Genomic DNA, 27982 nt, shown 5'->3' with positions numbered 1-27982 from the left:
GACAAAACGTCTGAAAAACGTACTTTCCAGCTCAGCGAGCAAATCTACATTCAGAGCCTCAACCTGAGCTACGAATCTTCTCAAAACTTGCTAATTCTGAATTTACCAAAACTTGTACATTATAAGCTATCTCTTATCCATCTTTCTTTAATTTCCTGAGTGCTTGTATGTGCATTTCCTCCACATTTTAAATGTTTTGTTAACAAACCCTACTTTTGTTTTTATCGGAAAAGGTTTTGCTGGAGCTTTATTTTAAAAATTGGAATCGAAAATCCAGGGTTTGGAAAATACCCTTCATCCTATTGCTAAGTAAGGAGTAAAGAAGGCAGAGGAGTGAACCAACAACGCCTTGCTGTGTCAGGCTTAAATGGGGAAAAGCAACCATAATTTAAATTTACTACTATTCCCCTGTGTCATCTGTCATGTAAGCTCATTCCAAAGGCATGTCCTTGGTTCCTTGTCAGTTGATACCTTATCTTAAGCCATTCTCTTGGTAATTTCTTTACTGGTGATTCGCCATTACTTTCCAACCTCATGGGCAAAGTAATGAGGCATATCCAAAGTCTTCCTCAGCCAGAACAGAAATCAAGTCCATACTGTTGATGTTAAAATGAACTACACTCTAACCATCTAGGCTACCAGTCCAAAGAAGGATCACTAGACTGAACCACTTAATTTTGCTTTTTCTTCACAAATGCTGGTGGATCTGCTGTGTTTTTCCAACTATTTCTGTTTTTGTTTCTGATTCCCAGCATTTGCAATTCTTTGGTTTATTGCTTATTTGCTTGGCCTTCTAAACTAACTGGCCCCCACTCGTGTCCTTTGGATAATCGAGGTTCCTCTTTCTATGATGACTGATTAAAAAAAGCATAAACTATCTAACTTGTAAATGTGATGTTTTACCAAAAACAAATTGATATCATACATCATAATGGTTTTCATTGATGAGCATGGAATAAAAAAAATTGTCTTGATATTACAAATTGCTGAAACCTGCCTATATAACCAAAGATAACATGCAGTGAATTGTGATGGAAATCTTTCAAAAGAATCATGGCAAATCTAGGTATCAGCTTGGTATGAATTTGTCTTGAATTCAATCGCATGTTTTCTGTAAGTTTCTGCACTGTGCAAAATACAAGAAAATGTGATGAAAACATTTATTCACACTGTGCAAAATCTGATTAATAAAAATCAAAAACTATGCAATAACTATTATGCATATTTGTTTATGACTCTTATTTTTCTGTGTGCATGCTTTTCAGCTTCATTTAAAAAATATACAAGGCCAGTTTATTGATGAAATTATGGTAATAAACTGAAATTATCTCATGGCTTATCAGATAGTTGTAAGTATTAGACAAGATGACTAAGAAAAGTACAATACAGATAAGAGCAGGTAGAAAGCCTATAAGTATGTTAACCTCTTCCACACACACTATTTATCTTAAACAATCCATAATAATTCAACAGTTTTGACTGCACTAGCTTACAAAGGTGTCTATCATATTCGTTACTCCCTTGAAAACTAATAATTGTTCACAGCATGGATAGCGACAGTCTGCACCAGTTGAAAATGATCTGACTACACAACAGGCATTCCTCAGCGTAGTGTCCTCGATTCAACCATCTTCAGCTGCTTCATCAATGACCTTCCCTCCATCATAAAGTCAAAATTTGGGATGTTCGCTGATGATTGCACAATGTTCAGCGCCATTTGCAACTCCTCAGATATTCAGGCAATCCATGTTCAAATGCAACAATATCTGGATAGTATCTTGGCTTGGGCTAACAAGTGGCAAGTAACATCTGCACCACACAAATGCCACACAATTACTACCTCCAATAAGAGACAATCTAACCACTGCTCTTTGACATTCAATGGCATTACCATCACTGCATTCCTACTGTCAACATCCTGGCAGTTACCATTGACCAGAAATGCAACTGGACTCAACACACAAACATAGTGGCTACAAAAGCAGGTCCAAGGCAAGGAATATTGTGGCAAGTAATTAATCTCCTGACTCCTCAAAGCCTGTTCATCATCTAGAAGGCGTGAGTATGATGGAATATTCCCCAATTCCCTGGATGGATGCAGCTCCAACAACAATCAAGAAGCTTGACACCATACACAACACAGAAGCCCAATTGATTGGCACTACATCCACAAGCATTCACTCACTCAGTACGAACAATCTGTGCTTTCTATGTAAGTTCAGCAATTCAAAACCATTAACTCTTCCATCTAGAAGGGGAAGGGCAGCAGATACATGGGAACACCACCTGCATGTTCTCCTCCAAGCCACTCACTATCTTGACTTGGAAATATATCACTGTTCCTTTACCTTTGCTGGATCTAAATCCTGTAATTCCCTCCCTAATGACATTGTGGATCAACACAGATTGCAGCGATTCAAAAAGGCAACTAACCACCACCTTCTCAAGGGCAGCTAAAGACTGGCAATAAATGCTGGCCAACTAGCAATGTCAATGTTTCATGAGTGAATAAAAAAAGACACTAATGCCATTTTCTAATTCTCAGCCATTAGCCTTATAGCCTATGGTAACACAAGTGAATATCTAAATTCTGTTTAAATTTTGAGTTTCTGACTTAACCACCCTTTCAGGCAATGAGTTCCAGGTCCTACCACTCTAGGGTGAAGGTTCTGTTTGTGTTGTAGTGCCTGATGCAGTTGAGCTTTGTCATAGACAAAGAGAGCTTCCGCCTCCTCAACGTCCATACTTAATTGTACTTTTAATCAAATGTTATGAGTCGGACTTATAGAAGCTATTAAGCATGGAGGGAGGGGAATGCTTTCAGGAATACCCCTGTATTTGACAAGAATCATTAATATTGAGTTTTAAGCAATAAATACTGTACTCACTTTGATGTCAAATTGGAAAAGCTTTGTGTGAAAATTGTTAGAGCCATCATATCTGTAACATAAAGATAAGGGACTTATATTTTCAAAACAACATTAATTCATTTGGTCTAAATGGTCCTAGGTGTTTTGAAAGCTATAAGGAGTGAACAAACTGACATTAATGACAATATCACGGTTTGTTTTGAATTGCAGAAAAAGTAGCAAACATGCCTTGTTCATATACTTTATCAGACAAAGTTGTCTTGAATTGTCCAAGCCATAGCGTGTAAGAAACGTAAGAGACTTTGATTGTCTAATTTTCCTGTGGTCATAAAGCCTGAGAGTGAAATGTGTTAGCCATATCTCTTTGGTAGTGCACTTGTCTCTCGATCACAAGTTTCAGGTTCTACTCATTGCACCAAAGTTTAAGCACAACAATTAAGGTTGACATTCACGTACAGAACTAAGGGAGCTTTAACTGATGAGGCTAGATTGGTTAGCTCAGTTGGCTGGCTTGCGAATGCAGTGACACTAACACCATGGGTTCAAATCCTGTACCAGCTGAGGTTACCATCGAGAACCCTCTTCTTAACCTCTCTCCTCATCTGAGGTACGATGACCCTCATGTTAAACCACTACCAGTCATCTCTTGCTTTAATGAGAGAGCAATCCATTTGTCCAGTAGGAAGATGACATCTACTGTTAGAGCTTCTGTCGTTTGAATGTGATGTTAAACTACGACCCATCCAAGCACCTCAGTGGATATAAAAGATTCCATGTTACTATTTCAAAGAAAAGCAGCAGAGCTATCCCAAGTGTTTGTGTAGGGAAAATATCACTGACATATCTATGGGAAAATACGTCATATGAAGATAGTGGACTAAAACTCTCAGGCTCAATCCTGGATCTGTGTTGTGATAATTGAACATCAGAACATCTGGGGTTGAGAACAATCAGCTCAGATTCTCAACTCTGACACCTATCCTGTGACTTGGTCTCTGGAAAAAGGTAAAATGTATGTGTGTGATCAGGAAAGAAGGCTGCTGCTAAAGCTACTGGCAATGACCTTAATAACAAATGCAAAATCTAAGTGGGGTGGAAAATCCAAAGATGTTTAAATACATGATACGGTAGACTTTGATAAGACAGTATGATGCGGTCAATTAAACATTCTATCCATCTTGAAGAATGTAAAGATCACTGTAAAAATGATTTGATGCTCAAGTCAGAATTGTTTGAACAGTTATCGAAATGTGGGATGTTGATTGCTCTATGGGTGATCATATTTGTAGTTTCTTGTTATGCATTTGTGACAGGAAAGGGCTGATGCCCGAAACGTCGATTCTCCTGCTCCTTGGATGCTGCCTGACCTGCTGAGCGTTTCCAGCACCATACTGTACCTCAAATGCTGATGTCTTTACTAGGTTTGTGCAATGCAATGTACCTGTTCTAATAATATATACCTATTTGTCACAAATAGGAGAAAATGAGGACTGCACAGGCTGGAGATCAGAGTCGAGAGTATGGTGCTGGAAAATCACAGCAGTTCAGGCAGCAACCAAGTAGTAGGAAAATCGACATTTCAGGCAAAAGCCCTTCATCAGGAACAAGATTATTTTGCATAATTCTCATGCTCCTTCCTTCAACTTAGCAACATCTTGAAAAATGTCCATATTACAGAGGTGGTGGTGCTGGACAGCTTAAAAAGCATAAAGGTGGATAAATCCCCAGCACCTGATCATGTGTACCCTTGAATTCTGTAGGAAGCTAGGGAAGTGATTGCTGGGCCCCTTGCTGAGACATTTGTATCATCGATAGCCACAGGTGAGGTACCAGAAGACTGAAGGTTGGCTAACGTGGTGCCACTATTTAAGAAAGGTGGTAAGGAAAAGCAAGGGAACTCTCGACCAGTGAGCCTGACATCGATGGTGGGCAAGTTGTTAAGAGGGAATCTTGAGGGACAGGAATTACATGTATCTGGAAAGGCAAGGACTGATTAAGGATAGTCAATATGGCTTTGTGCATGGGAAATCATGTCTCACTAAATTGACTGAGTTTTTTTGAAGTAACAAAGGGGATTGATGAGGCCAGAGTGGTGCACATCATCTATATGGAATTCAGTAAGGTGTTCAACAATGTTTCTCATGGTTAGCAAGATTACATCACATGGAATATGGGGAGAACTACCCAATTGGACACAGAACTGGCTCAAAAGGTAGAAGACAGAGGGTGGTGGGGAAGGGCTGCTTTTCAGACTGTAGGCCTGTGACTAGTGGTGTGCCACAAGGATTGGTGCTGGGTCCACTACTTTTCACCATTTATATAAATGATCTGGATGTGAACATAGGACATATGGTTTGCAGATGACACCAAAATTGGAGGTGTAAGTGGACAGCAAAGAAGGCCACCTCAGTGTACAACAGGATCATGATCAGATGAGCCAATGAGCAAATAGTTTAAGATGGAGTTTTGTTTAGATCAATGTGAGGCGAAGGTCAAAGAATCTTTCACAAGGTAAAAACGGGAGGAATTTTCCATGGACTGTCAACTTGAAATAGACTTTTGTTGAGGATGAAGGAGTGAAAACTTCTTCAGCAGAAGTGTATGCGTCATATTTCAAATACCCTTCATCAATAAGATGAGGTGAGATGGGTGGCAGAAAGTTCTTCACTGAGAGGTGTGGAATTCAAGGCTGCAATAAATGATCAGCTCACTGAAAACACAGGTATACTGTACAAGCAACTTGATGAACAAATCTGTAAGAAAATAATATACATGCCACATAACTAAGATGGCTGGTTGGCAGATAGCTATAGAGTCAGAAAGATGTACAATATGGAAACAGAGACTTCGGTTCAACTCATCCATGTCAACCAGATATCCGAAATTAATGTAGTCCCATTTGTTAGTTTTTCGCTCATATCCCTCTAAACCCCTTCCTAATCATATATCCATCCAAGTACCTTTTAAGTGTTGTAATTATACCAGCCTCCACCACTTCCTCTAGCAACTCATTCCATACATGCACGACCATCTGTGTGAAAAAGTTGCCCCTTAGGTTCTTTTAAAATTTTTCCCCCTTACCTTAAACCTGTGCCCACTTGTTTTGGACTCCCCCACCCCTGGGAAGATCTTGTCTACTTACTCTACCAATGCCCCCCATGATTTAATAAACCTCTAGACGGTCACCCCTCAGCCTCCAATGTGCCAGGGAAAATAGTCACAATCTATACAGCCTTACCCTATAGCTCAAACCCTCCAACCCTGGCAATGTCCTTGTAAATCTTTTCTGAATCCTTTCAAGTTTCACAACATCCTTCCTATAGCAGGGAGACGAAAACTGCAAACAGTATTCCAATAGTGGCCTAACCAATGTCCTCTGCAGCTGCAACATGACCCCCTAACTCCTGTACTCAATCCACTGACCAATAAAGGCAGCAACAGGAGGTGGAAAAGTCAAAGTTCAGGTGTATTCCTGAAGAAGGGTTACACCCGAAACATTGACTTCTCCACCTCCTGATGCTGCCTGGCTTGCTGCGTTCTTCTAGCCTCCTGCTTATCTACCTTGGATTTCAGCATCTGCAGTTTTTTTTTCTTTCCAATAAAGACAAGCATACTAAATACCTTCTTTATTATCCTATCTACCCTTCACTTTCAAGGTCTCTGTTCAGCAACACTCTACCATTAAGTATAAAAAGCCTGCTCTGATTTGCCTTTCTAAAATGCAGCACCTCATATTTATCTAAATTAAACTCCAGCTGCCATTCCTCAGCCCATTGGCCCATCTTATCAAGATTCTGTGCTGTCTACTTCACCTCCAATTTTAGTGTCGTCTGCAAACTTACTAATATACCTCTTGCGTTCATATCTTGATGACGTACATTCGTGCTACTTTATATTGGTGTCATAGCAGCATCACATGCCTGTGAAACTTTGTAGGAAGGTGGGCTTTTTATCTTTAAAAAGCATTCTGGAATAATGTACAATTTACTTTGGAAAAATGGATTTCAGAGGGCCAGCTATTTTTTTTTCTGGTTTCTGACTGTAATGTTCGTGGCACCACTTCGGTTTTCAGTCCTTCAATTTCTCATTGGTCGTCCACGTGAACTCCGCGGCCTTGTCCAAAGGAGGCGAAACTCCGAAGTCTCGCTCGGTTAGCAGTGCTGCCTCACAGCATCAGGCACCCGGGTTCGATATGCCTTTGGGTGAATGTCTCCTTCGGGCTATTCTCCTTGTCAGAGGAGGTGGAGCTCCGTGATCCCGAATACTGAGGAACTGAAAGAGGCGGCTGTAGGCCGAGACCTTGCCCACACTCAGCGACAGGGCACACGGGATCGAACTCCGGCCACAGGTGACTGTCTCCATGACCGCACTATCACTGGCTGTCGACAGTAGGGAAATAGAGGCTCCACACACTCAGTTTTGGAGGAGCTATAACGGGAGAAGGGTCACCACACACGAAGCGCTAACTCTGCTTCTCTCTACAGCTGCTGTCAGATCCGCTGAGTTTCCGATTTTGTGCTAGTTCATTACAGGGAGAGCTGCCAGTTCCGCCGTCAAACTATCCGGTTCACCCATAAGCCAGCAGCGCAAGGAGGCGGTGCTCTGTGCTCTCCTCCCGGGTATTGGAGGAGCCATAAAAACCGATGGGCCCTGCCCAGTGAATGGTAAGGGAGGCGGGTCCCGGGCCCTCTATAAAATGGTCCTCCCTCCGCTCCCACTCCCTTTGCTCGTGCAGCAGCGGACGGAGGGTGAGTGAGTGTGAATGAGGTCCGGCTCCGCGCGCGCTCTCGCAGTGTGGTTAGGCCGCACTAACATCCAGGAGGGTGGGAGCAGTGAAGCGGGGCGCTCCCTCATCAATGTCCTGGCTCTGCTTCCGTCCGATCAATGGCTGACGGGGGGGGAGAGAGAAATAGAGACAGAGTGGGTGCGAGTGTTGGCGGACACGCTGCCCGATCCCAAAGAAGTGGGTGTTTTGTGTTGAGTTGGGGACGTGAGGGTAGTCGGTGCTTTATTCGGGGCCTGGTTTTTTTTTGTGTCGCGATGACTCCTCAGGATCCCAGGAAAGAATTTGTATAATATACAAAAATGATGTTGTCTAATCGGTCAGGCGTTGCACTTTGGGCGGATTGAAATTACCGAGCGTTTTAATGTTTCCTTTAAAGGACCTGGACACGAGGGGAGTCCAAGAAATGGCGATTGAGAGCAGACCAGCGGCAGCTGGAATGGTCCACGTGGTTCAATAGCTGAAAATGTGTTGCTGGAAAAGCGCAGCAGGTCAGGCCGCATCCAAGGAGCAGGAGAATCGACGTTTCAGGCTTGAGCCCTTCTTCAGGAAAGGCTTGTGCCCGAAACGTCGATTCTCCTCCTTTGATGCTGTCTGACCTGCTGTGCTTTTCCAGCAACACATTTTCAGCTCTGACCTCCACCATCTGCAGTTCTCACTTTCTCCACGTGGTTCAATATTCAGGCGACTGTCCGTAATCTCTCGCGATAAGATACGCCGCGGAGCGTGTTTCAACTCGCCGTAAATCAGTTCAAAACCAGTCCGTCATTAATGGTGAGTTAACGAAGATGGCTTTAATAATGGTGCAGATGGGTTAGAGGCCGGCCTTTTCCCAAGCGGTTTATATTTGCCTACAATATCATAGTCAGATGTCCACGTAAACAGACCCTTCGGTCAAATTATTCCTTGCTGACAAGATAATGCAACCCAATCTATCTCTCTTGCCAGCACCTGGCCCATATTCCTCTAAACCCCTCCTATTCGTATACTCATCCAGATGCCTTTTAAATATTGTAATTGTACCAGCTTGCACTACTTTGGCAGTTCATTCCACATGTACCACCCTCACTTCATTTTAAAAAGTTACCCCTTGGGTCCCTCTCCTCTTTTCTCCCACCCCCACCCTGCACCTATTCCCTTGAGTTCGGGACTTTCCCACCCAAGGGGAAAACCATATCTAGGATGCTGGCCTGATATCTGATGTAGGGAATATCCCTGGCTCAGTTTTTACCTTGGTCTGTGCCACTGACTCAGTATTAAGACTGAGGCAGAAATGCTGACTCTCTGGGAGATAGAGCTAGAAATCTGCTTTTAAAAAGAGAAAAATACCAAATTGAATGGGTAGGGTTCATCTTGGAAAGAGATTGACAAATTATGCCTTGATGTTTGATCATGCTTGAGCATAACTATACCAATTAGTGAATTCAGCTTGTGGGTTCTGGCTTACTCTAGCATTTAGAACATAAATAGGAACAGGAGTAGGTAATTCAGTCCCTTGAGCCTGTTCTGCCATTTGATACAATTTTGGCTGATCGCTTCTCTGCCTCAACTCTACTTTCCTTTTAACACTCCATAACCCTTCAACAGGTTATTAAAAATCTGTGTATCTCATTGAATTTCTTCAATGTCCAGGATCCATATGTTTCCATCATTCTTGAGGTGAGGGTGTTGTTGGCTAGGGCAACTGCTGTGGGTATAGAGTTACGTGTAGTCCAAATAGATAAGGGAGTTTCCATCCCTAAGAACATTAGTGAACCAGATAGGTTTGTCTAGCAATCAGCAATTTAATTTATGGTCATCTTTGACTTTAATACCAGCATTTTAGTGAAGTCAAATTTCACTCTGCTGTGGCCAGATTCAAACTTGGGTTCCCAGAGTGTTAGTTTGAATTAACAGTCCAGTGATACCACTTAGTTGCTCTTTGGGTAGTGAATTCTGCCAATTTGCAACCCTTTGAATGAAGTAGCCTCTTGTCTGCTTTAACTCTGCCACCCCTTGACCTGGATTTCTAGATTGACCCACATGAGGAAATATCTAAAATGCTAATATTTAGCATTTTATATACCTCAATTAGATCTCCCACCATAACTCCTGAGAATATAGGCCTAAACTGTTATTGTTCCTTAAGACAAATGCTTTCTCTTGAATGAATTTGTGGACGATCTTGTTTGACACTTAAGTGCTCCTTTTTCTGAGATGTCCTTAAACAAGATTTTAAGCCCCTTTGTTTTTAAAGTGCTGGAGAAACTCTGCAGGTCCAGCAACATCTATGAAGGGTGCAGCAGAATGAATGTTTTGAATCCATATGACTTTGTAAATTTGGAAAATCCTTGCATCACTATTCAGAAACAACTTCAGAAAAGGACAGCAGCACAAATTGTAGTAATAAGTGTGGATTGCATACCAAGTTGACCATTACTATGTGGCTGTTGGTGTCACAACATGCTATTGTGTCCTTGCAGAGTCATGTTACCAGAATTAAAACAAACAAGTTGTCTGACCCAGACTATGATAAAATTGAGGTTATGCAATTTTGAGTCCATACAATTTGTAAGTTGCAAATTCTTGTAATTAGTTTTGCTATCATTTAGAAAGATATTTTGTAGAAGGAACATTTGCTAACAATATAGAATCAGACATTTATAGGAAATTAGATTACTTTCAGTGTGGAAACAGGCCCTTCGTCCCAACAAGTCCACACCGCCCTGCCGAAGCACAACCCACCCATACCCCTACATTTACCCCTTATCTAACACTAGGGGCAATTTAGTATGGCCAATTCACCTGACCTGCACATCTTTGGACTGTGGGAGGAAACCGGACCATCCGGAGTAAACCCCGCAGACACTGGGAGAACGTGCAAACTCCACAGTCAGTCGCCTGAGGTGGGAATTGAACCCAGGTCTCTGGTTCTGTGAGGCAGCAGTGCTAACCACTGCCACCGTTCCATTTCTAATTAACCTGTGGAGATTTGATTGTAATATTCAGTGTAAGGTCAAATTCTGCCTATCGATATTAAATATATTTAAGTTAAACTTTTTATTTCCAATTATGGACTCAACCATTGCATTTTGGATTATTATTGCAAATTGTCTATCTCCTGTTTCATTACCCCAGAAATTGATGCAAGCTCCAAGCTTTTGCTGCCAGAAAGGGGGGTAAAAGTTGCATGTGTTGAAAGCTGCACCAAGGGCTAAATGAGTATGCACACTGTTTTTCCTGTTTGAAATGGTGTAACTCTATTTCAAATAGAACTCCAAAGATGTAATTGTTTCAATGGCTATGTATTTCATGAGTTAAGTTGCCTAATGTAAAACGTTGGAAGGCACAGATTTGATACCTGGTAAATTTCAACTAGTGAATGAGATGTGGCCCCAGGGTGGTTCCCACTAAAGAAATATTTTAATAAGCCAATTAAATGGTCACATTTCGTGTGGTACTATTATTGCAGCAAATTTGATATCAAGTGGATTGATATTCATCTGGGCAGTGTCAAATGTGCACGTCCACATGACCCCTTTACAGCTTTGCCCATTTAAGACTGTCAGTGTCTTAAGTGGCCAACACAGGAGGGTAGATAAATTTCACCATAAAACCCAAGGCAGTGTTTGTTGTTGCTTTGGATCCTGTCTAGTGGAACATGTTTTGTAATATTGCAAACTGTCTTCTAAATTGATAGATTCAACTACAAGATTTGTAGGTGAATTTTGTTGAATTGGTTTGTGAAGATGAAAAGTTTTGGCAGTTTGCATGTTTACTAGTAACTTTATTTTTCTATTTACAGGCAAATGGAAAACTGAACAAGTGACATTGGGCAGAAGAAATGGGAATTTGAATGAACTGCCATCAAATAAGATTGGGGGAAGAGAACAACTTGCATCAAAAGGTTTGAAGTCATTTTTTGGCTCCCACTCCATTATTGCCCATTTAAGACAGGCAGTATCCTAGTTCTCTCTCAAGCCCAAAGCAAAAGGATCAGCTATATCTTGCTATCAACTGTACTTAAAGATGGGAATTCAGGCAAGTGTAGAGTCCACTGACAAATTGAGTTTGCAGGGACATACAATTTGCCTTACAAAATAAGAACTTTAACAATTATGTGCTCAATTTTAATGATTAAAATTTGTGTGGAGAAAGTTGTAATAAGAACACTAAAAAGTGGGAAATGATTGACATTTGGAGTATGCTATACCAGTGAGAATTCCTGTAGTGTTAACTCCCATGTCCTTCATTAGTAACTCAGTCTTTGTTCACATGGGCCATATGTAAATGTGAAAAATGGTGTATAACTTCCATGATGCCTTGGTTGGTTAAACGCAGTGCTGTGTGGTTTGAATAATTCCATTTTAGAAATTGCACTTGGCAGTCTTGCCATGGCTGCCAAAGGGTGATTGGTTTTCCTTTAGATGGTACAAAACTTCTGTCCAGCCTTGGATCCTGTTGGGGAACCGTTTTAATTCTTAAACTTATTCCAAATCGCTAACACAGATGAAATTTATGTTCAAAATTGCCACTTTGACAAAAATCTTGCCTTTCTAATATTAAAAAATTCAACTGGACAATTGAAATATTCCTGCAGAAACCAATGTGATCAAAACTTGAGCACTTTGACCCCCAGCTTTGCATCAGGGAAATGGTGTCTTTAATGGCCAAGAGCAAATGGGGGAGGGCAGGAGGAGGTCAGAGGGGAGGATAAAGATGTCAGTCTCAAATCCAAAATCAAACAGTTGCTGCTTGGGATTATGCAAAGAAACTTGGATAATTTTGAATCAAAGTTTGACATCCACCTAAAACACCCAAATCCTTGGGTGACCAGCGTAAAACTTTGAACATTTAGCATCATTTGGAGTTTTCATCGTAGTTCATACTTGACCTTGTTAAATGGTGTTAAGTCTCTGTACTATTTGTAATTGTATTGAATAATGCTGATAGTACTTTCTCTCATTCACTTTGTTTTTCTCAAATAGAAAAGCTGAACCATGAAGAAAGTGCTTAAATAATACACCTGGAGGAACATGAATGATATGTGCAGAGGTTAGATATTTGAATACATTGAAATCTCTTAATCCTATCCCTTCCAGCTTTGTCTATTTAAGACAGATTCTTAAATGAGTGTGGTTTTTAAAAGGGTACGGTCATTTTCTCTAAAACCTGCAGCAAAGGGATTGTTTTGGATTCTGTTTGGATGAGTAAATTTCTTTTTGTATTTGTTTACCACATTATTTTTCTCAAATACCTCACTGTTAAAGCACAATAATATCATGTAGGCAGGCTGGTATCTTCTGTTGTCATTCTAATATTCCCTCCAATATTTCACAAGGAATCTGTTCCTGCCACCTCCTGTTTTGTATCAGCATACTGCCTCTATCTCCCATATACATTGATAACAATCAGTTCTATCTTAGATGCTCCTTGATTTACATTCTCTACAGCATGAGCAGAACTATCCACTATTTGGAAAACACAGAACAATGTCTGTCTTTCATAACTGCAACTCCTCCCTTGTCACCAACATCTCCCTTCCTTATGGCTGTCATACTGTTTTCAACCCTGTTCTATTTGACCATCAGGCTGATGCATTCAGGCCACCAATAAAATTGATTTTCAGTAGTCTATCATAGATTTATTTCACTCAGCTGAAAAGTTCTCATTCTTTCCAAATCCCTCCATGACCTTGATTCCCTGTTCAGCCTGACAACCCTTGAATTTTTGAGCTCCAGTTGTGGCTTGAGTGCCCTTAATTATTGCTGCAATGCTGGCAGCTGCATCTTCAGCTCCCAAGCTTGCTTGGTCTGGAATTCCCTTCCAAAATATCTCCTTTTGCTTCCTCTTGAGCTGATGCCTAAAATACGCCCTTAATCTTTTTAATATGCCCTAAAATTTTGCATTGAATATAAAGATCTGTTTCATAGCCTTTTAATGGGCACTAGATGTTTGGCCACAAAGGTGTAATGGCAACACCAACTGGTCTTATATTTTCCTACAAGGTAACAATTGACCAGGGTGAAGATGTGCATTTTGTTTATTCATTGTGTAAAAGAGGCCCATTCAGTCTGCTTGAACCTATCAACATTAATTCCTACTTCCCAGTAAGAAGAACCTCAATTATCCAAACAAGATGGGCAGGCACTATTTCATTCAGATAATTTGATTACTTGGTTAATTCGGGGGGGGGTGGGGCGGGGGGCTGTGAGTCTCAAAATAGCACAGACCAACTTTTTACTGCAGCCTTTTGACAGGTTCCATCTTGTCCCTATACAGGACAATGTTGAAGAGATTCTGTGGGAAAGGGGTGGGGTTTAGGGTACACCCCTGTGTAGAACTCCAGGGAAAGTGGGGAGAGAGCGAGCAGTCAGTCAGACTGCTGGGCTCTTTGATGTCCAGGACTGTTCTTGGCAGCATTTAATCATGTAAACAAAAGATGCGAACAGTGTTGAGACACCTCTTTGATGTAATGCTTCTATTGAGACGTCAATCGTCTTTGGATAATTAAGGTTCCTCTGTATTTGGCCCATAGCCTTGAATACTTTGTTTCTGTATTCTTATGAATGATCTTTTGAATGGCTTTGAATTTTAAAAATTGCCAATGTTTGTTTTTGTTCAGGGATACATTTAAATAATTTTGAATTGATTTGAAATCTTTTTTTACAGGTATGCCAGCAACCTGTACATGTCATTGTAGTGGTTGTGGATTGTGATCATGAAGGGGGAAGCTACAAGTCACTTGTGAAATAAGCATTTTCAGTAGAAAGCTTGTTATCCAAACAGCATTAATCATGTTGTAGCCAATTTGTTTTGACAAAATGTTATATCAGAATGACAATCTGACTAATATTTAATTTCTCATGATAAAATGAACTTTGAGGGGGTTGAGGGAAATGGATTGTAAAATTGACTTGCAGAAACAGGTAATCAAAGATTTGAGACTTTGTACATGTTCTTAGTTTACCTGCTTAAACTGAGTATGATCTTCAGAACAGGTAGGACTTGCCTCAGCCAGAGGGCCTGGATTCAAGTTAACTGCCATGGCACCACAAGTTCCTTGAGACTTTGTATTCTTGAACATTACTGAGATTTATTTAGCATTGTGCTTGTAGATAGCTTCATAAGTCTGTTACATAATTATTGATTCGATGCACCAATAAACATATAATGCCAAAGTTAATGTGTTTTTCTAAGTTTACTTGCTGAAATAAACCTCCTGTAGTGCTGATTCACTAATCATTTTATAGACTGATTTTAAATTGCAGTGTTCTGGATCTTGCAGTTGGTTTACAGTCTGGTCAGTTGTTTCAAGCCTGGGAATTCAGTGCAACAGACAAGGCTTGGTCTCATTTGGCAACTCTCACCTTTAACACACTTATACCCTTTAACATTCCACTTACTGGTGGAAATAAAACCAGGCTGTCTAAGGCATCCAGTAGTAGTGGCAAATAGACCTGTCCATACTAACTCATCATTCTGTATGCCCATTATCAGTGAGAAATGGTTAGACTTTGAACATAGCTAGCAACTCAAGACCAGGTCACCATGAGGTGCTGTCTCAACAGAATTTAATCTCATGGCATGGTATGTTCCCTGCTCTTATGAAGCCAAGGAAGAGTGCAGGATAGGTTCCAGAAGTAGGATCAGGTATTAAGTGCGAACAACTTGGCAAAGCTGCTAAACAGAAATGGGAGGTAAGCAAATTAAGTTCTGCAGTCCTGACCTATCCAGTTGTGATTTGGTGGACAATTGAAACAACTCACTTGAGATGTTCTTTCAGCCCTGGTTATGTAATTTACCAGGATTTTGATCCCAGCATGGGTCAAGTGAAGCCCATTCTAACAGATTAGCTCCTTTCTATTGCAATACTGGTACTAGTATCCTTTGAACTGAAGCCCATTCCCCTCGTATCAATCTAGCAATTGAGATTATTACAATGGAGGTTCTGATTTTCAATTTACTCTTTAATGCTCAAAGGTTTTTGGCAACACCTTTCTAATAAGACTGATTATGTTGGTATCCATGTGGAGGATGATGAAATCTGTCCTTCCTCTAAGTTCTTCATTCTCATGGGATGTCTTTAACCCTGGTACTGGGGTGATGAGTCTGGCCACTAACTACACTGTCTCCTTCAGCACTTTGTTCTTCCTTGCTTGAATGGTACCGCATGCCATGTTGCTGAGGTTGGTTTGCTCATTCTCCATGCAGTTCACACGGTCATCTGCAAATATTACAAGAACCTTTTAACATGAGTAATGGCAGGGGCTGAGTTGCCTTTTAAACTGAAAAGAAATTGCACTTTATTTGTAAAATAATGAAATCACCTAAACACAGATGGAAAGCCTTACTTTAGAGATTAGAAATATTCACCAATTAATTTGTGCTCAATTCATGTAGTGTTAGTCAACTGTTAGTTTCACAGCAGTTAGCCTGTTGATCCACTCCTCTCATTTGTGCCTCTGGGTCCCTGTTTCCACCTCTATCAAATTTTCACTGAACTAAATTGCTAACAGTAGTACTTGGCTGCAGTTTCATGCTGACTATGCTTGACTGGATTCTGCTTGGCATTAAACTTAATTTCCTTCAAGTGGATGGCATTGACTTAAAAGGCAGCAGCCTTGAAATGATTGAGTTTACCTCATTGTACATTTAGCACAATTGTAATCCAGTTACACCTCATTCAACAGTCAATTTTGTATGGAATGAGCCACACATGGTGTGGAGAAAATAGAATCACCAAGAGAGTTCTTCAAGAAGTGGGTCTTTTATTTAGAACAGTACAACACAGAACAGGCCCTTCAGCCCACAATGTTGTGCTGACCATTGATCCTTATGTATGCACCCTCAAATTTGTGACACTGAGAAAGCAGATTCTCAAATGTGCATGAACCTTAGGGTCTGGATTTTGTTTTGTTAGCTTATCAACATGTCTAACTATATTAATCAAAGTACCTCACTCAAGCTAAACAATAAACCAGTGATGTTAGTTCCTGTTATGAGTAGAATGTACAACTAATGTTTTAATGTCATATTAGATATTTATTGCTAACTCTGCTATAGTGATCTTCTATTCCAGACTAACCTGTCATGATCGATATTTAGCTATTCCATTTATTACAGTAGTGCCCCCTGTCTCAAGCTGACTCTACTATTGATTAGATATTTTAATGTAATGGTCCCAATCTTGTCATAATAACACAACAATTAGTAGAGGTAGTTTTTCTGTTATCTCATCTCACCATAGTGGCCTTTCAGCCTTAACCTTACTCTAATTGTTGTAAGTATTCCATTATTCTTATCCCATCCTGCCTTCCACAAACCACAGTGCCGGTGGTCTTCATGCTTTAACCGTTCCCGTGCTTTCATGTTCTTTATTTTCAATACACGTTGCAGAGTTGAGGCTTCTGAAAAGCTACTACATTGAAAAGGGCAGTGTTAAGGAACCTTTGTGGAGGAGACTGGGTTTGCTCACAGCAACTTCGATTTTCCCATTCTATGCATTTCTGAAAAATGTGTTGCTGGAAAAGCATAGCAGGTCAGGCAGCATCCAAGGAGCAAGAGAGTCGACAAGTCGATTCGTCAATTCTCCTGCTCCTTGGATGCTGCCTGACCTGCGCTTTTCCGGCAACATGTTTTTCAGCTCTGATCTCCTGCATCTGGAGTCCTCACTTTCTCCCATTCTATGCATTTGTTGACTACAAGCTTCTATTCATTGAGGTAATAGTGAAAATGAAGTTATCTGTCACAAATTGAGCTGTTAACTTATGGTTTGAAAGCAATGTATTACAGCTGCTTGGTACAGATACATCCACCATGGTGAGGGACAGTAACTAATCAAGTAATTCAGCGAAGGTAATACTGAGGCAATTCACACTTTTTTAAAAATAGTTTAATAGATTTTTTTTGTAGACCAGTTTATTAACAAGAATTTGTAGGCCTGTGTAAACATTATGATTCTGAATGTTACTGAATTGAGCACGCAGAGGGTGGTTGTGTATGGAATGAGCTACCAGAGGAAGTGGTGGAGGCTGATTACAATTACAACATTTTGGCAATTTAGTTCAGTGAAAATTTGATGCAGAGGGCGAAACAGGGACCCAGCTTCTGGATGGGTTTATGGATGAAGAGTTGGAGGGATATTTGCCAAATGCTGGCAGATTGGGCAAGATTAATTCAGGATATATGGTTGGAGTGAAGGATCTTTTTCTGTGCTGTTCATTTCTGAGCTCTAACTCTCTAACTCTAACTCTTGATTTCAGAGAAGCATTAATAGTAATATTTCAAGATATCCAAAATGGTTCCTTTATGTATTTGAAAATGGTTGGGAATTTGGAAAAAACCTTTGCTATTGTCAGGAAAGGCAAGAATGACTTTTCAATTTGAAGTCTTTGAAATGAAACTGACCAACAGGGAAGGTCTGTAGAAGGTATATTGCTATCTGGAACTTGTAAAGTCCTCAAATTGCTGTGGCACAGAAAGAGGCCATTCAACAGTGAGTCCTTTTGAAACCATTGGTCAATTCTGCTTCCACCACACACATTAATAGTGCCTTCCAGGTCACTACTATTGTGTAAAAATGTTCAACCTCAACCATCCTATACATCTTGTCTAAATCCTAATATCTATCCCCTATTTGTTTTGCTGTTAGCTAATAGAAATGGCTTTTCTTTATCTATATTATCTTAAATCTGTCATCACCTTGTGTACCTCTGTCAAAATCTCCAAGCACTTTTGATTCAAGTAGGAGGACCTCCACTTCTCCAATCTAACCTTGTAGGCCATTTTTTAGTAATTGCTGCACCTTCTCAACATTCATAGCATCTTTGAAGTGGTGACCAGAATTGGATGCAATACTCTACTGTGGGGGGGTGCTGGCCAGAATTTTGAAGAAATTCAGACAAGCCTCTTTGGTAATAAACACCTCTCTTTATTCCATTTGCATTGCTAACGTCCCACTATGACCTATAACACTGAAGTTCTGTCCTAATGAAATCTCAGCTAACTATTCTGTACGTGCTTTAAAATTCTGCCTCTTTCTGTCCTTTATGCCAAAATACTTCACACAAATTTTACCTGTTATTTGCCTGTTCTGCGAGCCGATGTTCTGTTGCAGTTGATTGGAATTATGCTCCCACAATACCAAGTTGTGTAAGGCAGCAAAATTGCTAGTTAGTTTAAAAACAAGTTGAAACTCTGACACCTGTACAAAAAGACAAAGTCAACCAAAAAGCAGTTTCTTGAAACTTTTTTAAAAGTGCAGTAAAAATGCAGGCGTAAAATTATTGATGTATATTAGTAATGTTTAACTGCAGATACAGCGTGGGTTATTCTATCCCTGCATAAGCTCATCTTCTGAAACTTACATTCATTCTATTGACCCCACTTCGATTATTCCAACGTGTTCCTGACCAGTAATCCCACATTGTAATCTTTGTTGTGGTTCTGTTTACCGAGCTGGAAGTTTTTGTTGCAAACGTTTCGTCCCCTGGCTAGGCGACATCATCAGTGCTTCTGATGATGTCGCCTAGCCAGGGGACGAAACGTTTGCAACAAAAACTTCCAGCTCGGCGAACAGAACTACAACAACGAGCACTCGAGCTACAAATCTTCGCACAAACTTTGAATTGTAATCTTTGCTATTCAAAACTACTCTCACTAAATCCTAGTCATTATCCTTGATATATATTTAAGGTAATCTTGGTCATAATCACAAATCACTTCAAAACACATTGAGAATTTTTAAATAAGCTTGTCTATGTGCTGCTCAAGCAAATTAAGATTCTCATAACAAAAAAACAAATATTTGGAGAAGCTCAACAGGTCTGGCAGTATCTATGGAGAAAAAACAGTTAATGTTTCAAGTTCAGTAATAATTCTTCAGACCCTCCTTTATTTTAAGATTCTTAATCTTGTTTTGGAAGTCCCTACATAGCTTTGGAGTTCACCCCTTTAAAGCTCTGTAAGCCACTTAAGCCTCATGCTGTTCAATGTCTGCATCCATTTGGTGCTGGTCTCTTGAGCAACTCCAATCTGCATTATGTTACAATTGATGGCATACTATCAGTTGCCAAGACCCTAATTCAAAGATTCCCTTCCTTTTTTAATGTCGTTTACACATTCCTTACAAATCTCTGACCCATTATTTGTCCATCTCCCCTAACATCATCTAATGAGATTTCATGACAGATCATCCTTTATGATAACACTCCTGTTAAACATCTTTGGACATTTTATTACATTAAATATACCATATAAATTTAAGCCATTGATGAAATCCTTCGGAATTGTAACATGAGAAGAATGTCCTGCAGAATGAGGGAGGTAAGGGTGACCAGTAGTGTCCTTGTTGTCTGCATCTGTGGGAAGTGTACCCAATTCCAGCTCCTCAAAAACCACATTAGGGAACTGGAGCTGGAAGAACTTTGGATCATTTGGGAAATGGAGGGGCTTATTGAGAGGAGTTACAGGGAGGTAGACACACTTCAGGTAAAAGATGAAGGTAGATGGGTTACCGTCAGGGGATAGAAAGAGAACCAGCAGGCAGTGCAGGGATCCCCTGTGGCTGTTCCCCTCAACAAGTATACCGTTTTGGATACTGTTCAAGTTGACAACTTACTAGGGATAAGCAATGGGGCACATGCTTCTGGTACAGATTCTGTCTCTGTTGCTCAGAAAGGAAGGGGGAAGAGGTGCATAGCATTAGCCATTGAGGACTCCATAGTTAGGGGACAGATAGGAGGTTCTGAGGGGATGAGAGAGACTCATGGTGTGTCGCCTCCCAGCTACCAGAGTTCATCATGTCTCCAATCGTCTTTTCAGGATCCTTAAGCGAGAGGGGGAGCAGCCTCCAGTTGTGGTCCACATAGGTAGAGAGAGAGATGGGGATTTAAAGCAGAAAGTCAGGGAGCTATGATGGAAGGTTAGAGCTAGAACAAATAGTTGTTATCTCTGGTTTGTTGCCCGTGCCATGTGCTGGCAAAGCGAGGAATAGGGAGGGAGAGAGGATTTGAACTCATGGCTACAAGAATGGTGCAGGAGGGAGGGTTTTGGATTCCTGGATAACTGGGGCTCTTTCTGGGGTACGTGGGACCTCCACAAACAGGATGGTCTTCACCTCAACAAGACTGGTACCAATATCCTGGGGGGGATATTTGCTAATGCTCCCCAGGTGGATTTAAACTAATCCAGCAGGGGAGGTGGGAACCGAAATTGTAGTTCAAGTATATGGAAAGATGAGAGTAGTGAAGTCAGAAAGAAGATTTCAAGATCGCAAGAAGGCACTGGCAGGCAAGAAGTTGGTTTGAAGTGTGTCTACTTCAATGCCAGGAGCATCCGGAATAAAGTGGGTGAACTTGTAGTTTGGGTTGGTATTTGGGATTTCAATGTTGTGGCCACTTCAGAGACATGGGTAGAGCAGTGACAGGAATGTTGCAGGTTCTGGATTTAAATGTTTCAGTAAGAACGGAGAAAATGGTAAAAGGGGGGGTAGTGTGGCACTGTTAGTCAAGGACAGTATTACGGTTGCAGAAAAGATGTTTGAGGACTCATCTACTGAGGTAGTATGGGCTGAGATTAGAAACAGGAAAGGAGAGGTTACCCTGTTGAGAGTTTTCTGTAGGCCACCAAATAGTTCCAGTGATGTAGAGGATAGGATAGCAAAGAAGATCCTCGATAGGAGTGAGAGTGACAGGGTAATTGTTATGATCTTTAACTTTCCAAATATTGACTGGGAATTTTATGGTTCAAGTACTTCAGATAGGTCAGTTTTTGTCTAATGTGTGCAGGAGGGTTTCCTGACACTATGTAGACAGACCAACAAGGGGTGAGGCCATACTAGATTTGGTGCTGGGTAATGAACCCAGTCAGGTGTTAGATTTGGAGGTAGGTGAGCACTTTGGTGATAGTGACCACAATTCGGTTATGTTCACTTTAGTGATGGAAAGAGATAGGTAAATACTGAAGGGCAAGAGTTATAGGTGGGGGAAAGGCAATTACGATGCAATTAGGCAAGATTTAGGATGCATAGAATGGGAAAGAAAACTGCAGGGGATGGGCACAATTGAAATGTGAAGCTTTTTCAAGGACCAGCTTTGGGGGTTCTTGATAAGTATGTAGCGGTCAGGCAGAAAGGAAGTTGTCACAGCTGTGGTTTACTAAGGAAGTTGAATCTCTTGTCAAGAGGAAGAAGGCGGCTTATGTTAGGTTGAGATGTGATGGCTCAGTTGCTTGAGAGTTAGCCAGGAAAGACATATATAGAGCTAAGAAGAGCCAGGAGGGGACATGAGAAGTCATTGGCGGACAGGATCAAGGAAAACCCTGGTGCTTTCTATAGCTATATCAGGAATAAAAGAATGACTAAAGTAAGATTAGAGACAATTAAATATAGCAGTGGGAAATTCTGTGTGGAATCAGAGGAGATAGGAGAATCACTAAATGAATAATTTTCATCAGTATTCATAGTAGAAAAAGACAATGTGTTTGAGGAGAATACTGAGATACAGGCTACTAGATTAGATGGGATTGAGATGCAAAATGAGGTGTAGGCAATTCTGGAAAGTGTAAAAATAGAAAAGTCCCCTAGGCCGGATGGGATTTATCCCAGGATTCTCTGGGAAGCCAGGGAGGAGATTGCAGAGCCTTTGGCTTTGATCTTACTAACCCATCCTTATTGTATACAGGAATAGTGCCCAGAGGACTGGAGAATAGCAAATGTTCCTTTGTTCAAAAAGGGGAGTAGAGACAATCCTGGAAATTGTACACCTGTGAGCCTTACTTTGGTTGTAGGTAAAGTGTTGGAAAGAGTTGTAAGAGATAGGATGTATAATCATCAAGAGAGAAATAAGTTGATTCAGGATAATCAACGTGGTTTTGTGAAGGGTAAATCGTACCTCACAAGCCTTATTGAGTTCTTTGAGAAGGTGACCAAACAGGTGGATGAGGGTAAAGCGGTTGATGTGGTGTATATGGATTTCAGTAAGGCGTTTGATAAAGTTCCCCATGGTAGGCTATTGTCGAAAATATGGAGGCAAGGATTGAGGGTGATTTAGTGGTTTGGATCAGAAATTGGCTAGCTGAAAGAAGACAGGGGATGGTGATTGATGGGAAATATTCATCCTGGAATTCAGTTACTAGTGGGATACCACAAGAATCCATTATTGTTTGTCATTTTTATAAATCACCTGGATGAGGGCATAAAAGGATGGGTTAGTAAGTTTGCTGATGACACTAAGGTCAGTAGAGTTATGGATAGTGATGAAGGATGTTGTAGGTTACAGGGAGACATAGATAAGTTGCAGAGCTGGGCTGAGAGGTGGCAAATGGAGTTTAATGCAGAAAAGTGTGAGGTGATTCACTTTGGAAGGAGTAACAGGAATGCAGAATACTGGGCTTATGGTAAGATTCTTAGTAGAGTAGATGAGCAGAGAGATCTCGGTGCCCAGGTACATAGATCCTTGAAAGTTGCCACCCAGGTTGATAGGGTTGTTAAGAGGGCATATGGTGTGTTGGCTGTTATTGGTAGTGGGATTGAATTTCGGAACCATGAGATCATGCTGCAGTTGTACAAAACTCTGTTGCAGCCATATTTGGAGTATTGTGTACAGTTCTGGTCACTGCATTTTGGGAAAGATGTGGAAGCTTTGGAAAGAGTTCAGAGGAGGGTTACGAGGATGTTGCCTGGTATGGAGGTAAGTTCTTACGAGGAAAGGCTGAGGGACGTGAGGGTGTTTTCATTAGAGAGAAGGTTGAGAGGCAACTAAATTGAGAAGTAGAAGATAATCAGAGGGTTAGATAGGTTGGACAGTTTCCTCAGATGGTGATGGCTAGCATGAGGGAACATAGCTTTACATTGAGGGGTGATAGATGTAGGACAAATGTTAGAGGTAGTTTCTTTACTCAGAGTAGTAGTGCTGTGGAACGCACTGCCTGCAACAGTAGTAGACTCACTAACTTTAAGGGCATTTAAATGGTCATTGGATCGGCATATGGACTAGAATGGAATAGCGTAGCTTTGATGAGCTTCAGACTCGTTCCACAGTTCAGCACAACATCGAGGGCCAAAGGGCCTGTACTACGCTGTAATATTCTATGTTCTAAAAACCATCACAATCATGTATATTTAGAATAGAATAGTTAAACCATATATTCAACCCTAAACATTTATTTAAAAAGAGGCATTGTGAAACTTTAAATGATTCAACACATGTATTTTCAAAAGATGCTTCAGAGTTATATATGTTTTGAAAAGTACTGGCATAGAATACGTGCATTCCTACTACTGAAAATAGAAGTGTTAAAAGTTTACAACTGAATCTGGGCTGTTTTTGCTTAAGTTGAATCAACAAAATTAGAAAAATGGAGAAATGAATTTAAATCATACAAAGACAAATGGGATAATGCAAGTTAAAAGCTATTTCTATATTTTATGAATTTCTAATTTTTAAGTAAGGTTGTCTATGTCTTTCGAAGTGATTTGTGATTGACCTAGATCACCTTAAATGATTATAGTTAGGTGTATAGTGATACTCCAAGTAGTTATCACATTACCCTGTATTTTTATTTTTAACAACAAATAAACAATTGTGTAGAGACAGAAATGGCATTAATTTCCATCATATTGGACAAATTAGGAAAAGTGTACTTTGTTTCAGAACTGTTGGCCTGCATTGCACAAAAGGGTTTAAATCTTCAATAGGCAGAAACATAATTGAAGGATATAATCATAAATAGCAATCATGTTAGGATGTGGTTTAAAACAGGTCAGTGCACCTGCTGTTATACTGGAGTGGAAGTAAAAGCTTTGAAGTAAAGATCTGAGGAAAACTTTCTCCTCCCTTTAAATCTTTTGATGCCTTCAATTGCCATCCTTTGATCAAAGATATTTCTTCTAAATTGAGTTCCAGTTTTAATATTCAAGATTAGGTTGCATTTTGGCACTTTTATGAAGATAAATTTTGCATGAGATTACTCTCAAATGATGCGTCTCATGATGAATTCTTCCAGGGAGGCTTATGAGCTCATTTGATCAAACTTTGGTACTGTCAAATGTACATGTTCTCCCAAAATATGAAAATACCATGTACATGCTTCTGTTTTGAGTTTTCCTTCAGCTATTGTATAATATTGTGATCTAGCTCCTGATTTTGTTTTGATTAATTTTTATTAAGCATGCATTCAATTCTATGTTCTAAAAAATTCTGGTCTCCCTGCTATAGAAAAGATGTTGTGAAACTTGAAAGAGTTCATAGAAGATGAACCCTATATGTTTGAGCTATAGGGAGAGGCTAAATAGGCTGGGGCTATTTTCCCTGGAGCTTCAGAGGCTGACGAGTGACCTTATAGAGGTTTATAAAATCATGAGGGGCATGGATAGGGTGAATAGACAGTTTAACCTGAGAGGGGAAAGATTTACAAGATCTCGAGGGGGCAGATGGTGTGTGTATGGAATGAGCTACTAGAGGAGATGGTGGAGGCTGGTACAATTGCAACATTGAAAAGGCATCTGGATAGGTACATGAATAGGAAGGATTTGGGCCAAATGCTGGCAAATGAGACTAGGTTTATTTAGGATATCTGGTCAGCATGGATAAGAAGGACTGAACAGTCAGTTTCTGTGCTTTACATCTGTGACTCGAGTGTAAAGGAAAATTATCTCAATATTTGATTTGATTTGATTTATTGTCACAAACTACAAAATACAGTGAAAAGTGAAAACATTTCTCCTAGTTGCCCCATCAGTATATTCATAACGGTGAGCAATAATCAGATTTAATGTATGAGCTTCCAAAATTTCCTTTAGGATTATATACATACTTTGAAAGTTATTGACACAAAAAATGCATGTGAAAACAACTTGTTTTATGATGATGTTTGAAGTGCAATTGTTAGTGTATATTAATTCCCACCATTTCAGTATTTTTGGCTGATTTTCATTCATATGGCTTGAAGAATTTTCAAGTAATTTTCAACATGTAAAAATAAACTTAAACAATTCAGTACCTATACCAAAAGAAAATGATGGTAAAGTTTGACAAGCAGAATCATTGGGATGCAACTGCCCAGTGCTATTTTGCATATTTCTAAAATTTACAAGTTTTATTTTGTTAAAGTTTTTTTGATCAGGGCTTTGTGGAATGTTCCATGATAAATTGTTTATAGTCTCGTACTGGGTTTTCTGATCTCAACCAAAGTGATTTCAAGATCATTATTTTGGGGACAAAGAAATTGAGCATGGTTTTTCACCATAACGATTCCCCATTGAAAATATTTACCATGTGTGTTAAATATCACAAGGCTGTGTGTGTTCAGTGTCATGACAAAGCAGATGGAGCTCAGCATGCGGAAAACAGCATTCTCTATTTTTGCACTTTTTCCTTGGCCAAATCATGATTACTGCACATATAATAAAAATATTGAAATGTTCATTTTAATTCAATTAGTGACAAAACGTATTACATTTGTTTTAAAAGACTTTGAACACAAGTGTAGAGAACTAGTGGAATGTCTTCTCTCAACACAGAGATCTCCATTTAAACAGAACCTGTAAAAGCAACAGTTGTTCCTTCTGTTAGGCCTGTCACTGTTGTGTCACTGTTGGATGAGTGGAGTTGGTGAATCAACGTATTAGATCGTTTTGGGCAATGATCACCCAAATCTGTGGATTCCAATACAGTTCCAGGTATGGTCCATGACTGGACCTACAGTTAGGGTGGTAATACTCCTTGTAAATGGAAAATCATAGTTGACTGTAGTGGCTACCTCTTGGATGATCACATAGTGTTCCTCTCAAGACTTTCAGATGCACTGTGAACCTTTCTCAATGATTTTATTAAGCATCTTTTTTTTCATTCATTCATGGAAAGTGGGAGTCACATTTATTGCCTATCTGTAATTATCCTGGGCAGTCAAGTCAACAACATTGCTGTGGATCTGGAGTCACATGTAGGCCAGACCAGGTAAGGACAGCAAATTCCTTCCCTAAAGTACATTAGTGAGCCAGTTGGATTTTTCTTGACAATTGACATTGCTTTCATGGGCATAATTAGACTCTTTATTCCAGATTTTTATTGAATTTCATTTCTACCAGTTGCCATTCAAACCCAGGTCCCCAGACTATTCCATATGTCTCTGGGTTACACTACTGGTGGGTGCAGTGTTCAATAGGATAAGTGCATAAAACATGAGAGAGTTGCTGACTGAATGGGATAAACATGATTGTGGCTCTTGTACTGAAATTAATTCCAGAACATATGGGACTCCATAGATTAATAGTCTAGCAATAAGACCATCACCTCATTATTTTCGCTCAAATTGTTCTGATATCTTAAAGTGATAAGATGCAGGTTCACAGAATCCTAGAGTTGAAATGTATTTAAAAAATTCAGTGTCAATTTCAGGTAAATTCATGGTGAGTGTCCCTCTGTGAGCTTCATCAAATGCAGTTCTTCACTGCTTGTTTTTATATATGCGCAACACACCTCTACGGCATCAGGCTCATCCCACTGTGTGCTCACCAGTGACGGATATCCACACCACTACCAGGACTTTTCAGGAATTTCCCCACCAACACCATATTTGAATTAAATAAAGAACTGCAGATGATCAAGATCTGAAACAAAAACAGAAGTTGCTGAAGAAACTCATCAGGTCTGGCAGCATCTGTGGAGAGAAGGTAGAGTTAACATTTTAAGTCTAGTGCCCCTTCAAACAATATTTGAAACCCAGCTGTGCACCAGGTCAATTTCAGCCAGCAGTGCATGTTGCAGGAGAGAAATTCAAAAAGAACAGCTTCTGAGGGAACATAGATGATAAGGGTGACTCTTCATTGGAAACAGAAGCTCATGTTTGTGAATATATTCCACCTTTACATCATTATCCTTCTGATTGACTCCATTGTAACTGCAGCTGGAAGAATCGAGCTATATAGCCTAACCAAACTTAGCAGCAAACAATGTCAGAATACTGCTTAAAAGAGGGCTGCTCTTTCATAAACACAAGGAAAAGTAAAGAAAAACAAAAACAAGAAACATATTTCCTTCTGGGAACAAACAGGAGCTGGAAGCAAGAACAAATTTACAGTTGGTGTACGATAACTTCACTCAACTCACATCAACTGGAAATGAGTGTGAATTAAGTCTGTCTGGTTTTCCTGACTCTGCATTGCTCTATAATGGTGAAAATGCTGTTCCTCCTGTCATCACAAGGAAACAAGATGAAATGATTTGTCACAAATTGCATTGATAAGGAGAAGGTGCTGAGGAAGCTGAAAGGTCTGAAGGTGACTAAATCACCTGGACCGGATAGACTATATCTCTGAGTTCTGAAGGAGGTAGCTGAGGAGACTGTA

The 27982-nt window shown here is 40.1% G+C and overlaps 1 long non-coding RNA gene and 1 other non-coding gene across 2 annotated transcripts; both read left to right on the top strand.

The window, feature by feature from the left end:
* The first annotated feature begins 8245 nt into the window (after positions 1-8245).
* LOC122550310 lies at positions 8246-14818 on the top strand. Its single transcript, XR_006311813.1, has 4 exons — positions 8246-8427; positions 11438-11539; positions 12621-12687; positions 14305-14818. It is a non-coding gene; the product is annotated as an uncharacterized LOC122550310 (long non-coding RNA).
* Positions 11181-11297, top strand: LOC122556064. Its single transcript, XR_006313454.1, has one exon. It is a non-coding gene; the product is annotated as a small nucleolar RNA SNORA26 (small nucleolar RNA).
* Positions 14819-27982: the final 13164 nt, after the last annotated feature.

This window comes from Chiloscyllium plagiosum, chromosome 1 (assembly GCF_004010195.1).
Source record: "Chiloscyllium plagiosum isolate BGI_BamShark_2017 chromosome 1, ASM401019v2, whole genome shotgun sequence".
Classification (NCBI taxonomy): Eukaryota; Metazoa; Chordata; class Chondrichthyes; order Orectolobiformes; family Hemiscylliidae; genus Chiloscyllium; species Chiloscyllium plagiosum.
The sequence above is the reverse complement of the archived record's forward strand: the minus strand, read 5'-3'. Positions and strand labels throughout refer to the sequence as shown.